This window comes from Wyeomyia smithii, chromosome 1 (genome assembly GCF_029784165.1).
Source record: "Wyeomyia smithii strain HCP4-BCI-WySm-NY-G18 chromosome 1, ASM2978416v1, whole genome shotgun sequence".
NCBI lineage: Eukaryota > Metazoa > Arthropoda > Insecta > Diptera > Culicidae > Wyeomyia > Wyeomyia smithii.
This window is the reverse complement of record NC_073694.1, coordinates 20,751,825-20,765,171: the sequence shown is the minus strand read 5'-3', so window position 1 is coordinate 20,765,171 and position 13,347 is coordinate 20,751,825. Positions and strand designations below refer to the sequence as shown.

At 37.4% G+C, this 13,347-nt stretch overlaps 1 protein-coding gene across 5 annotated transcripts in view; it reads right to left on the bottom strand.

Moving 5' to 3' along the window:
* Nucleotides 1-13,347, bottom strand: part of LOC129719169 (AMP deaminase 2) — an 84,637-nt gene that overhangs the window by 52,768 nt on the left and 18,522 nt on the right. For 2 of the 5 annotated variants that reach the window (XM_055670634.1, XM_055670636.1), the window contains exon 1: nt 423-808. The exons of 1 other annotated variant lie outside the window; for it this stretch is intronic. The gene's annotated coding sequence lies outside the window, so the exon portion shown is untranslated. Of the gene's footprint in view, nt 1-422; nt 822-13,347 lie in introns of those variants that run through there. 2 more of the 5 variants (XM_055670635.1, XM_055670637.1) reach the window with 2 other exon arrangements.

The window sequence follows — 13,347 nt, the reverse complement described above, 5'->3', positions numbered from 1 at the left end:
CGCCTTTGTCACTTTTGTTTTCATTCTTTCCCTTCGACGACGCTGGTCGGTGATTTATTGCCATTTGACATTGAACTTGGCCCCGTTTTTCCGAACGTCATTCTGGCACCCTGGCACGAAAAGGCCAACAAATTTGACGGGACAATGACCGCAAACTTGTAGTGATAGCGCAGTGTTTTCTTCTTTTTCAAATGTCAACCGCCCGCCCGCTCCCAAAGACAAAGTAATGCACCGTGATCATTTGCCCCATTTGGGGTGGAATTAAAGTGGGTGGCTGCGTCATTTGTTTTGCCGCCAAGCAGTTTTCCGCCTCTCTGCCTACTCCGATTGTCACATGCCGCAACTAGACGGAAAATTGTCTGTCGGCCTACTTTGTTCGAATGTATGGGAATTGTCACTAATACACACACACACTCACACACCGTTTTAGAGTAGATTTTGATTTAGGATGCTGCGCATTTGGCTAGCTTTTCCACGCACGCGACAAAAATAAGTAACGAAGAGCGAAGATGAGAAAACGCGGCTTCCACTCTGTTTGGCGCTATCGAGAATGTTTACGTAATCACCCAGGCGGGAAATTTCCCCAAAGTAGATCGGCAATGCACACGGTACCGCACTGAAGTGAATCTAAATCTTTTCCTCGTTTTTTTTTCTTCACTCACAATTTTCCCCAGAACGCGCTGCGTTGTCTCTTTTCGAGGGTGATCAAGCACTGCACAAATCTCGGTTCTGTTTTCACTACACGGGGGACGGATATTCACTGGCTGACTGCGATGTTTTGGTATCTTTGTTAGCCTACTACTCGGCACACACCGATTGTCAAACGGTGCGCGCCGCTTCCGACGGTCAGTGTTTTTGTAGGTGGCGACACAGGAGAGGGGGGTTCTACTTGAATGTTGGTACGAATGTGTGTGTGCGCGCGTTAGAAGGGATGTTCATATTGCAAGGTTCTTGTGAAATTCTATTTTAAAAGCATGATTTTTATTTATGAATTTACGTTTATGGACAATGACATAAAGTATCTTTCTGTCTTCGAAACAGCGTTAGATTAAGTTGAGCTATGCTTGAACATAACCAAATGAAAACTAAATAGGTTGTTGGCACCATTCTTTCCGTGTTCTGGAGTACTTCATCAGATTTGTATTGCTTTGAAACCGCGAATTCAATAGCATAGTTTTTGTTTCATCAGACGGATAGGAATCTGGATAACATAGATATCAGTGTAGAAACTGTGTGGTGTTGTTCATTGGTCACGTAGAAATCAAAATGAAATGATGACGAACGCGGAATAAATAATGTGCAAGAGAATACAAAATATCAAACGAAGTTACTGTAGCTTAAAAGTTAGATTAAAGTGCCGGAATTGCAGAAAAGTATATCCTAATTGAACCCGAGCCACGAGTTACAAATATTTCTCAAAGCCTTGAAGTGTGAAAGATTTTGTAAGTTGAGTTCAAAATTACAAAAAAGGCAAAAAAAGAGAGGATGCTTCGGAAAACGATAGCAAGACCAAAAATCAAAACAAAACTTAGAATCAAGAAAAATGTTTCTGAAAGCGTGAATGTTAATCAAAAATTTCAAAATTCCAAAGAATAGACTTTCAAAGGCCAAAGCAGAAAAGGTTTGCATTTTTCGTTCTGAATCGCAAAAAAAAAGTATTTGGTACAGCTAAACACGAAAACAGCCAAATGATCCGAAGAGGAATATTTACCAATTAAGTTCAGAATCGCCAGAAAACATCTTTGCATTAAATAAAAAACTGCTCCAAATTTGAACTCAGAATGGTGAAAAACACTTTAGAAAAAGTAAAAAGAAATCCAAATTGAGAATACAGCTTCGAAGGTCAAAGAGGATCATGAATTGATCTTAGAATCGCCAAAAACGCTTCTAAAAGTGAAATAGTAAAATTTTGCCAAATTGAGCTTAGGGTAATAAATATCTTCTCAAGACCCGCAAAGTTCTAACCATGATATTGTTAGCAAAAATATTTGGATACGAACTACAAAAAAAGGATCGCATGTGAAAGAAAACAAACCAATGGAAAGAGACTGGAAAAAAGAATCAAAAGAAATAAGAAAAATATGCATAAATCAGAAAAGTTTGCAAAAAATATATGTGGAGCAGTAACAATAGCAAAAATGCATTCAAATTTATATACAAAGAATAAACAAGAATCTCAAACTATAAACAAGTAACATTATCACTAACAAAATAATTGTAGAAGAACGATGTAAACAATGTATCAAACCGTAAAATATAACAAAATAGTTAATAAGAAATTAATCGAAAATTGGTAAAATAATCTATTTGTATACAGAATGCGATATAACTGATGTATATGATAGACCACATTTTTGATTATTGAGTCCACAAACATTAGGGTGCCAGCCAAAATGGTCATCTCGAATTTCAAAAAAAAAAACCCCTATACAAAATGTTCACCTGCTCGAAAAAACACCCTGTGCAAAATTTCAGCTCAATCGGACTTAAAATGGGGTGGCGCAAAGCGATTGAAGTTTGGCTTTTTTGAAAACCGAAAAATCACCCAAGGAAAAAAATTTCGGTTTTCGAAATTTTTTTTTTGATGCCAAATGACTTAAAAACGCATGAAACGTCGAGAACTGGTGTCACCTAAAAAAAATTTTTTTGCAAAAATTTGCTCTCTGGACTTTGTCGTTTTTTCAATTGTGGAAGGCGGAGTTCAAAATTTTTAAAAATTATCTTTTGAAATTGATCACTAGTCTCTCGAAATAGCTTGTATAATGATATAAACTATAACAAGCATCGAATACATTATGTTTCATTAGGGTGGTTCATTTATTCGGCATAGGGTGGTTCATAATATTGTGAATAATGAGTATAAAATAAAAAAAGCACTTCGGTTCGTTTGATTGGTGTGACGTCTTCGACAAAGTTGTAGATAATAATTTTGTCTTCTAATAAAATTACACTTAAAAAATTATTCATTCAAAAGTTAGAAGAAAGATTAAAAATTAATTATTCAAAAGGGCTCATTTTTTTAAAACTTGATTTTTCAACTAATACCAACGAAAGACTACTGAAACAATGAAACCAGTCCGATCATATAGAAATCAAGAAAAATAAGTTATCATTTTTTGAAAAAAAAAATATTTAAAAAAAAATTATTTTTTTTTTGGAAGGACAAAATATTATCTACAACTTTGCCGAAGACACTATGCCGTTTCGACTGTAGACATATTTTTAATTTCCAATGGAGCACTCTATGAGGAATCAAGAATATTTCTACAGTCAAAACGGTTTATTTGATTGGCAGAGTGTATCTGGCAAAGTTGTAAATAATAACTTCGCTCCTCCAAAAAAAATGTACCTTGTGAAGAAAAAAATAAATTTAAAAAATATTACTTTTTTTTTATTTCTCCATGGCCGGTTTCGTTGTTCAGGTAAACTTTCGTAGTTTTAAAAAAAAAAATCAGTTTTTTTAAATGGGCTGTTTTCGAAAATTAATTTATAACTTTCTTTTATTATTTTTTAAATTAGTAATTTGTTTTTAGAGTGTATATTTTTTTTTTAAAACAAAACTATTATCTACAACTTTGCCGAAGATGTCCCACCGCTCAAACGAACCGTGTAGCCTCTAAAAATTTTTGTAATCATCAATACCTATCCGAAATAGCATTTTCCAATAGCTTTTCAAAAATGAGTTGTGTTTCAATAAATTAAACCAATAGTACAAAATGGCATCTTTTGCCTATAAAAACGTCTATGCAAAGTTTAGCCAATGGGCACGTTCACGTTCTCATGATGTAAACTTGACAGAAAATGTATGGTCTAACTGTCAAAACGACACAAACCCAGAAACAACGAGTCAATTGTGTTGCGTATCTGATTGAGATCCCTATACTCTCATTATCACTGAATAACATCGATACAGTCTTTTGTCCGATTATATAAGCCAGAGCACCGTGTGTTTAATCAAGTGTTGGCAAAGGACATTATTGTGGTAAATAAAACGAATAAATTTTCTGATACAACATGCGAAAGACGAGTGCAAGTGTCTTAGAGAGTAGATTTTTCAAACAAAGTAATCTAATATATTCCATCAGTTTCCACCGTTTCATTTAAAAGTTTAAGACAGTAGGAATCGAAAACATTTCTCAAATATTAAAATTCCATGTACCTCAGGTGTGTGCAAATGACATGAAAGCATTCAACATTTTCCACGAGACACAATCTTAATTTTGGTTGGGATAATTTTATTTGCACAGAGTAGTTTGATACATTTTGTATATTTGTTTTGTAATATTTTGCCATTTTACTTATAAGTTTTCCAATTCAACATTGCCACCCTAACGACAATGATATAACAAATATTATATTTTAAGGAATTTTTCTATTGGTATTCAGTGAAAAGTGATTTTTTTTATTTTATACTCATTTCTACACCATATTATGAACCACCCTATGTCGAATAAATGAACCACCCTGATAAAACATAATGTATATCGATGCTAGTTATAGTGTATATCATTGTACAAGCTATTTCGAGAGACTAGTGATCAATTTCAGAAGATAAATTCTAAACATTTTGAACCCCGCCTTCCACAATTGAAAAAACAACTAAGTCCCAGAGAGCAAATTTTTGCAAAAAACATTTTTTAGATGACACCAGTTCTCGACGTTTCATGCGTTTTTAAGTCTTTTGGCATCAAAAAAAAAATTTTTAGATGACACCAGTTCTCGACGTTTCATACGTTTTTAAGTCATTTGGCATCAAAAAAAATTTTTCGAAAACCGAAATTTCGTCACAGCAGAATTTCAAACTTCAACCTCATGTCAGCAACAGAGATTTCCCTCAGTCGCACAGCTGCAATATGCAACACGCAACAGTTGCTCTCTGTTGGAGTGCAACGTGATGGCACCTCTAAGCAATGGTTTGTGTATTTTGTATAGCAACCAAATGAAAAATAAAATATTTTATCATTATTAGTTCAACCTCAAGCAAGTGTAGACGTCTTTCCCAGTTGCCCGAGGATTCTGCGGGCTCGTCGCTGCCCGAAACTTCTTTACGGTTAGACGTAGGTGGGTTTCACCACTTAGGCCGACTCGTGTGAAGTGAGAGAACGACGTTTCGTTTAGTGAAAAAACCAGAAAAAGGTCCTACTCGGACATAAACTATTAGCACGTCGTAGCTAAAGTGAGGTGGTATTCTTAACCTGAATGCACTCTTTTTTTGGCTGATATTCGGCACTCACTTAGCTACTTTATATTTTTTTTTTCTAAATCTCTACTCACTTGCTTCTCACACGAACGCTGCGGTACTTCTGACCGTTTGGCGGTTTTTTTAACTCTTGATTTCCCCTCCTTTTACCACCCACCATTTTCTTCCCTTTTCCTGCATTTGATTATGCCCACCCCCTCAGGGTTGTATTTCGCTGATATTGTATAACAGTTCTTAACCGCGTTTAGCTTGGCCCGTTTCAGTATAACATTTTTTTGTGTTTGTGTATCTTACTAACCTAACTAATAACATTATTTTTTATTTTAATTTACTAATCCTACTAACAAACTACATGAAAATAAATTAGAAACACAATAGTTATAATATACATACAGCACATTTAAAAAAATACTAAGGACAATTTGTAACAACGGTTACAAAAAGGTGTCCGTGAGGAACTCAATGCAAACCAGTGTAGGGTGGTTCACGACGAGTCGGTAATTGCGAGGAGAGATCGCGTGGCTGGCTTATAGTCGACGACTAAACGTGACAGAGACATCGACGATTGTGGTACCGAGATCCGGATGTGGTTGGCGAAGTGGAGCGGTTCGGATTGGCTTCCGGGATGACCTACCAAGTGAATCCAAGAACGAAAACAAATATGTACACGTCAAAACCACCTGTTCTGTACCCCTGTAGCCTGTACGGGCTGAAGCAGGCCGCGCGGGCATGGAACCAGCGGATTGGTTTAAAAACAGATGCAGATTTACTTGCAGATTACGGACGGTGTGTACCCATAGGTACTGAAGTTCGTTGACGACATCGTTATTATGAGCAGCACGAAGTAAGAGTATCGCTGATTGATCGGTGCATTGAGCAAGAGTTTCAAGATCACGGAGCTGAGCGAATTGAAGTTTTTCCTGGGAATACATGCTCGCTAGCAGGCCGACCGGTTCGCGTTGGATCAGAAGTCGTATATGATGAAGACCCTGTCGCGGTTCAACATAGAAAACTGCAAAGGCTGCTCGTGTCCCCATGATTACCGGTTTCGTACAACAAAAGAAGAAGGATAGCGACTCGTTGTTAGTTGCTTTCTCCTCCCTTCGACACGAGAACAATTTGATTATCTTTCTTCCAAGTCGCAGCACGACACAATACGTATTATATTGTTGCGTTTGTAAAAGCTCTGGCAGTCCGGTTCCGCTGGATGCCAACATGAAATGAGATTCCTTTTTCGTACATTCGCATTCCAACAGACGGAATAGAATCTTTGCGCCTTTTGCACAAGTAAGGAAATGAGAGAATTTGTAAAAAAGGTGGAGCCTATTTTATTATGTCAGTCCGGATATCGCACGCAATCTGACCATTGCGCATGTATGCGTTAAATAAATTTCGGCTTTCTTCAAGACTATTACATGTATTTGAAAGGGGTTAATACAGAAATCGTTTTAGAAAATTTACAACACTTCATTAAAAAGGATGTAAAGTCTTAAAAATAGACAGTCATAGTTTGACGTCACAGCAGAATTTCGAGCCTCATATTCATGTCTACTCGGTGGGTAAATAGCTGAACACGTGTCACTTGAAACACTACTGTGATCATCCGTCTTTGTTCAGCAATTCCTATCCCAACCTCCACCAGGTGCCGATCGGGATACGAGTAATCTTAGCGGAGATCAGGTGGCCAACCTTCGGTGGAAACTTTGGACGGCTGTCTCCTCATGTTAGGGGAGGCGTAAAACAACGTCTGAGGTATCCAGGCTAGAGATCTACGGAAGAAACCTGTGAAGCTCACCATTGTCCAGGAGGCGCGATGACCGAAAACAGCAGGACGTGAATCTCGGCAATAGATCTTATTGCAGACACTTTATTGAAGTACGATTTATTCTAGTGTAATGACGGCGTGAAAGCAGAAAAAGGAGTCTGCAGATAGAGAAACAGATGAAGCGCGATCAGTATTCTAATATGTGTGTTGAAAATTTAGAGCAAATTCTTCAATTACAACCTAATTGATGTGTAAGCACAGACCAATAATAAACTCAATGACGAGAGGGAGAAGTTCTATGATTTCCTTGAGAAGATTTACGGTGAGTGCCCAGAACATGCCACCAAGATTGTTATCGAAGATTTGAATGCGCAGGTCGTGCAGAGGGACTTTTTTCGCCCCATAATTTGTAGAGAAAGCTTCCACTCTGCTACAAACGATAATGGGTTTGAGGCTTATCAATTTTGTAGCAGCTAGAGGTATGGCTATGCACACCCAAATAGGGCAGAATGCTTGTGAATTTTTTGCTTATTTACTAAGATTTATTCAGAATCTCTTTTCATATTTCAAAATTGTTAGATGATATATTATCATTCAAAGCTTTACCATAATAAACGTATATTAGCTGTCTTCGTAATACAGTGAATGTAATTGTATGCAAATGAAAAAAATTGTCAAGCAAAAAACAAAAATGTTATTGTGGATTGCAACGAGTTTTTGCTGGAACTTGTTAATAATTTTGTTTAACATATCTTCTTATGTTTGCCAAATAATGAACTTTTGTAAGGGCTTCCATATTATTTTCAAAGTAAGATCCATATTGAAGATTTGATTTAATCAGAGTTCAATAAGACAAAACCATTCATTATGATAACGTAAGTATTATTGGATTTGGTTTTTGAGAATATAGAGTTAATTCTGACTTTGACGCATTACGAGAAATTCTTGGTGTTTCTTCAACAAGCACGATATGCTTGTGCCATGTCAAATACATGTTGTTTGCACAAAAAAATACTACAGGCATAATATCGTCAAATATAAACGATATTCTTTCGAGTGTTGTTGAATATATTTCAAAAATTGATTTCCAGGGAAGACTGAAAATAAGTCGCTGAGCAACATTGATTCTGTCTGCAGACTCTATATTTTGTAACAAAAATCCCCTAATTACAGTGTATAGTCCCACGTCACCATTTCATACAACCTCAGGGCTGTATACCTTGTAGTATTTTCTCAAATTTTGAATTCAATTCAGAATCGTTTCAGCTACTTAAGAACTTGAGCAACGCCAATTCTTCAAAATCATTCTCTAACATTTCTGGCCTCAAGAAGCGATTCCGAGCTTAAGTATTTTCCGTCGGTCTGATTTTAGTTGTATCAATCACCGACGCCCGGGGAGGCGACTCCACTCAAAACCCTAACAGATTGGCGCCACAGGCTTTACTTGCTCATGCGATAAAGGGCGTTATTTTCGAGATCACGCTACCCCAAAACCATCGACACCTATAATATTGGCGTTGGGATTCGAAACCAGGTCCAGCGTGGCTGGCGGAGGCGTAACCAACTACACTAGGCCGACTGTTTTGCTACAGTTTTAACTGTTAGACCTTTTTTTCGTAGTTTAGTCTTTGTCTATTTCAACTTAATATGTCAGCCTGATTGTAATTATTCTTAGCTATTCTGACCTCCAAAATATTTTTTGGCGATTTGAAACCAAGTACTCACATCTTACACAAACTTTTAAATCAGGGAAATTTTGAGAAAATAATATTTTTTTCGGGCAAAATTTTCCTACTTTTTAGTATGAAGCTACGGATAAAGCATGTCAAATACTGCAGACAGCAATGGGTTGGACGTGTCGGGAATTTTTTTTGTGAGTTAATAATGTTGCACCGAAACAATATTCGTGCCTTGAGCATCCCTAAACACACGAACAACTCGTGATGCGCCAACGATTCGAGCAGATAATTCCGCAATATGACTTGTGATTTTCAATGGTAAATGCGCGGGGGTTCAGCGGCAAGCATGATAATGGTGAGTTATTGATAAAACAAATTTCCATTCTGCTGCCACCGGCTGATGATTCGAACACTTATCGCAGTTAGTCTAAACGACCGGGCGTCACTCGAGAAGGAACAGGCCGACCCGGATAGTTTGGATGCAGGGTATGAGATTCACAACAGGTTCGCCTTTACCGAGGCCTATTATTATAAGCAAAAATTTACACAACTGTTTATCTGCACTTAGACAGTAATTTCACTCGTTGCGCGACATCGTGACAGATTCATTCGCGATTTGTGAAACTGTTTTGGTGCAAATATAGAGCACCAAACATGCGGAAAGTGAGTTATTCTATATTCAATTCGCCTTTATCGACTGTTTCGTTAAGTCGGACACTTCTAAATTCAAACAATCTTGGAAAACATCAAAATCTGGCGAGGTAACCTTGAAACGATCTGCTGGGACACCACCGATGCCGACGCCTGCCGTCGGTTGACTAAATTTTTGACCTGATTTCGACGATACACGAAAGGGTTTCCACCAGAAACTCGGTCACGAGAACGCCAAAGACACTGTTTATAGTTGCTTATAATAAAACAATGTTGTTGTTTAGGGTTTCCCACTGACGCCGCCGCCGTCGTCGTCGTTGTTATCCAGAAGCAGAAAAAATACAACTTTGTTGTTTACAATTTAGCCGGCTGTTCACAGTGAGTGAGCGTTGCGACGCAACATTTCACTTACCCCGGTGTGCTCGTCTGCTCTCGGTGACAGGAAGCATTTTGTCCAATTCCTAGCTGACGCAGGTTCCGTGACGCGAGACGCGGGGGTCAACGGAACGGACAAATCAATGACCGATAAACAACAGCTGTTCGCGGAGATTGTACCACACGCGGCAAGGTACGAACAAATTTACCCCGAAGTAAATGGCATTTCCGAAAAACAAAAAAAGAAACGTTGAAATATTTCCGACCGACAAAATCGGCCAAAACAAAAACACCAGAGACCTTTCTCAAACGGTGTCTAAGCCAACCAGCGATGATTTGTGGCAGATAATAAATAGTGGCAATGGTTTTAATTTTCAAATTCTTTCTTATTCTAATTAAGCGGATGAGAAGGTCGATTTTGTACATCACCCGAGATCCGCAGGTATTTTGGGACGGACGTAAATGTCGGTTTCGTAATGAGACTAAGATTTAGAGAAACGCTGCAAACCGTTAATTACTCACGCTAATGAGTTCATACTAGGAGTCTATTTTGAAAGAGGAAAAAAACCAAAGCTGTTAATAGCTTCTTCACACTCTGAAAATCCCGTAATTCTTGAACGGTGCCGATAAGCTTAAAATGTTGGCCAGTGATAAGATCAATTCGTGCTCGGTAACAACAACACGTGGAATCGGCAATTTTGGCACCCACACTGCATCGTTTAAATGAAACGAGCAATTAAATAATTTCCAATTAAATAAAGTGTCAGTCGGTCGGGCCGGGAAAATTAACCCTTCGAGCTACGATTACATTTCCTACATGAGTTTTACAGCACAGCAGATTTTGGAATTCAAACATGACTTGTTGGCTTAAAAACAACCAAAATAAAATGGGTTTGGTTTGGCAAGCGAGGCGAAAAAATTTTGATTAGTCGAGTGTCGGCGACGAGTCGACCGACACTCACAGGCTTGTCACATCAAACAGCGATTAGCGATTACTAGTTTTATTAGAGATATTATGAATTATTACAAGTGGTTATTATTTTTGGAACCTCTTTCGGTGCGGTTGAGGGCGAAATAAACCTGACAATATAAATATCTTGGAATGCGATTTGTGTTCCAGAAGAATGCTGACGTCGACAGTTAAATTTTTCTTTCAATTTCGACATAAGAATAAATTTTTCGTTTCATACATGCTTTTCTTGAATATTTTTAGTATATTGACAACCGACTTGACATTTTCAACTTTCGATTTTTGGTTTGCGATCGTTAGCTTCTGATGTATGATTCTCAATGGTTAATATTTTGTTTCTAGATCTTCAATTTTGTATTTCGGATTGGTTCTAGGCTTTACAATTTTGGATTTAGGATTTGAAGATTAGGGATAAAGGATTCAAAACTTGGAATTCAGGATTTAGCTGTTCAAAACATACAAATATTGGATTTTAAAATATTGAGTTTCGATTTCTCAATTGGTAGTTGTGGATTTTGGATTATGGTGCTTCGGTAATTTTGAAAGGTTCAACATTCGATGTTTATTCTGATTTTCACCTTTTCGTGTTTCGATCTCTAATATTTAACAAGTAAAGATTTCATATTTCCAGTTTTCATTTTCAGATATTTAACTTTTTGTATTTGATTTATGATTCGCGATTCTCGATTGATTTGAGTTTTTAGATTAAACATTCAGATTTTTGGCTTTATGATCATGCCATGGGCTTCGCTTGACACGACGATAATGCCACTGTCGGTTGCAGTTTTACGTTTGAAGAGATTCAAATTCATAAAATTTTTTTGTTTTATTTCTCCATGACCGGACCGGTTGCATTGTTTAGTTAATCTTTTGAACTATTCATAAAAAAATTAGATTAAAAAAAGTGCTTTTTTAGATAATTATTTTTTACCTTTTCTTTTAATATTTTTTCCAAAAAATAAATATTTTTTTTTGAGAGTGTATGTCTTTCTCGGAAAGATAAAATTATTATCTACAACTTTGCCGAAGAAGTCACACCGATCAAACAAACCGTTTTGGACGTAAAAATATTTGTAATCATCAATACCTTCCCAAAATAGGATTTTTCCATAGCTCCTCAAAACTGAGTTGTGTTCCAAAAAATTCAACCTACAGCACAAAATGGCATCTTTTGCTTGTAGAAACGTCTATGCAAAATTTCAGCCAAATAAAAAATGGTCGATTAAATTGGTTACCTGTTTTTTGTGGAATTGCTCATGGGAAATTCGAAATATTTCTACAGTCAAAACGGTTTGTTTGATTGGCATAGTGTCTTCGGCAAAGTTATAGAAAAATATTTTTTTTTTTTTTAAATCATGATTCGATCGGACCGGTTGCATTGTTTAGGTTTTTTTTTTGTAGTTTTTATAAAAAAAAAGATTCAAAAAAATGAGTTTTCTTAGAAATTCTTAGACTGTAAAAACGATTCATTAAATACAATAAAACGCCTTTGTCACTACAATTCAAACGATAAAATCGAACTTAATTTTCTATACGCTCTGGACATTTGTTGCACGGAAATATCATTGAGTGATATTAAAAGACACTCTGAGCAATATGGATAACTTTAACTTGTTTATGAAGCTTTACGATACAAAGTATGACCAGATAAACCAGGAAAACATGGACTCCATATCACAGAATAAGATTCAAGGATCGATCGCAATAAGGCACGCTCAACCTTCAAACGTTTGTTGCACACCAATTAACAAATGTATTCGGATGCTCCTGCAGCTCCAAACAAGCGCGCAGGCAATTTATAATTTCAAAAAAGTAGGTTTTTTTTTATAAAATAGTCGACATTCGGTTGGCAGCAACAGTGAAACGTCGTTTATAAAAATAGTGAAGTGTATTGGGCCCAGATTGCTACCTTGAGGAACTCCTGACATGTTAGAAAAATGATTCGTCAGGGGTTCATCTTCACATACACATTTCGATCAATCAGATAAGATGTGAATCCGTATCCTAGATGACGAAAAGATACCCAGTCGTTCTAGTTTCTCAAGGTCTACCCGATTCAGATCCAGGTAAATTTTGTTTGGGAAGAAGAATCCATACTTAGGTTTAGGGAAAAACCCGCCAATATAATGATTAGAGCTCGCAAACAAGGCGTCGATAATCTCAAACAACTTCGAGCAAGCATGCAAGGATGTGATCTCACGGTGATTGAAAAGGTCGCGATTATCTCCTTTTCTGTAGATCAGGAAAAGATATGAAAACTTCCATTGGTCTCCCAATCAACACCACTGGACAGGCGAAGAGCATCGCGTTTGAATTATAAACGACTTCTCCGCTTTAGAACCGTACTACTACATTGCGGGCTTCACGAATTTGTTCGGAGGACGCCACGAAGTCGTTGAAAACCTTGCTAGAACTGCTCGGCAAACAGGTCGCATTTTTACGCTCATTGTGAGCTAAGCTGTAAGCTGCAGCGTTTCAAATTGACCAAGAAGCAAAACCTTTCTCCTCCTTTCTGCTTGAGAACGAGACATATGCTACGTTTCTCAAGACTTTTGCACACACGCTCTCGAGATACTCTTTATTCTTCATGCACCCGCCAGAGTACCTGCTGCTGCTGCCGCACCGGCACGTAAAAACTCTTCTGTCTTGCTACTCAGCGACTGTGAAAGAGTACGCGAGTTCCTGCTTGCGAGTAGGAGTACCCGAC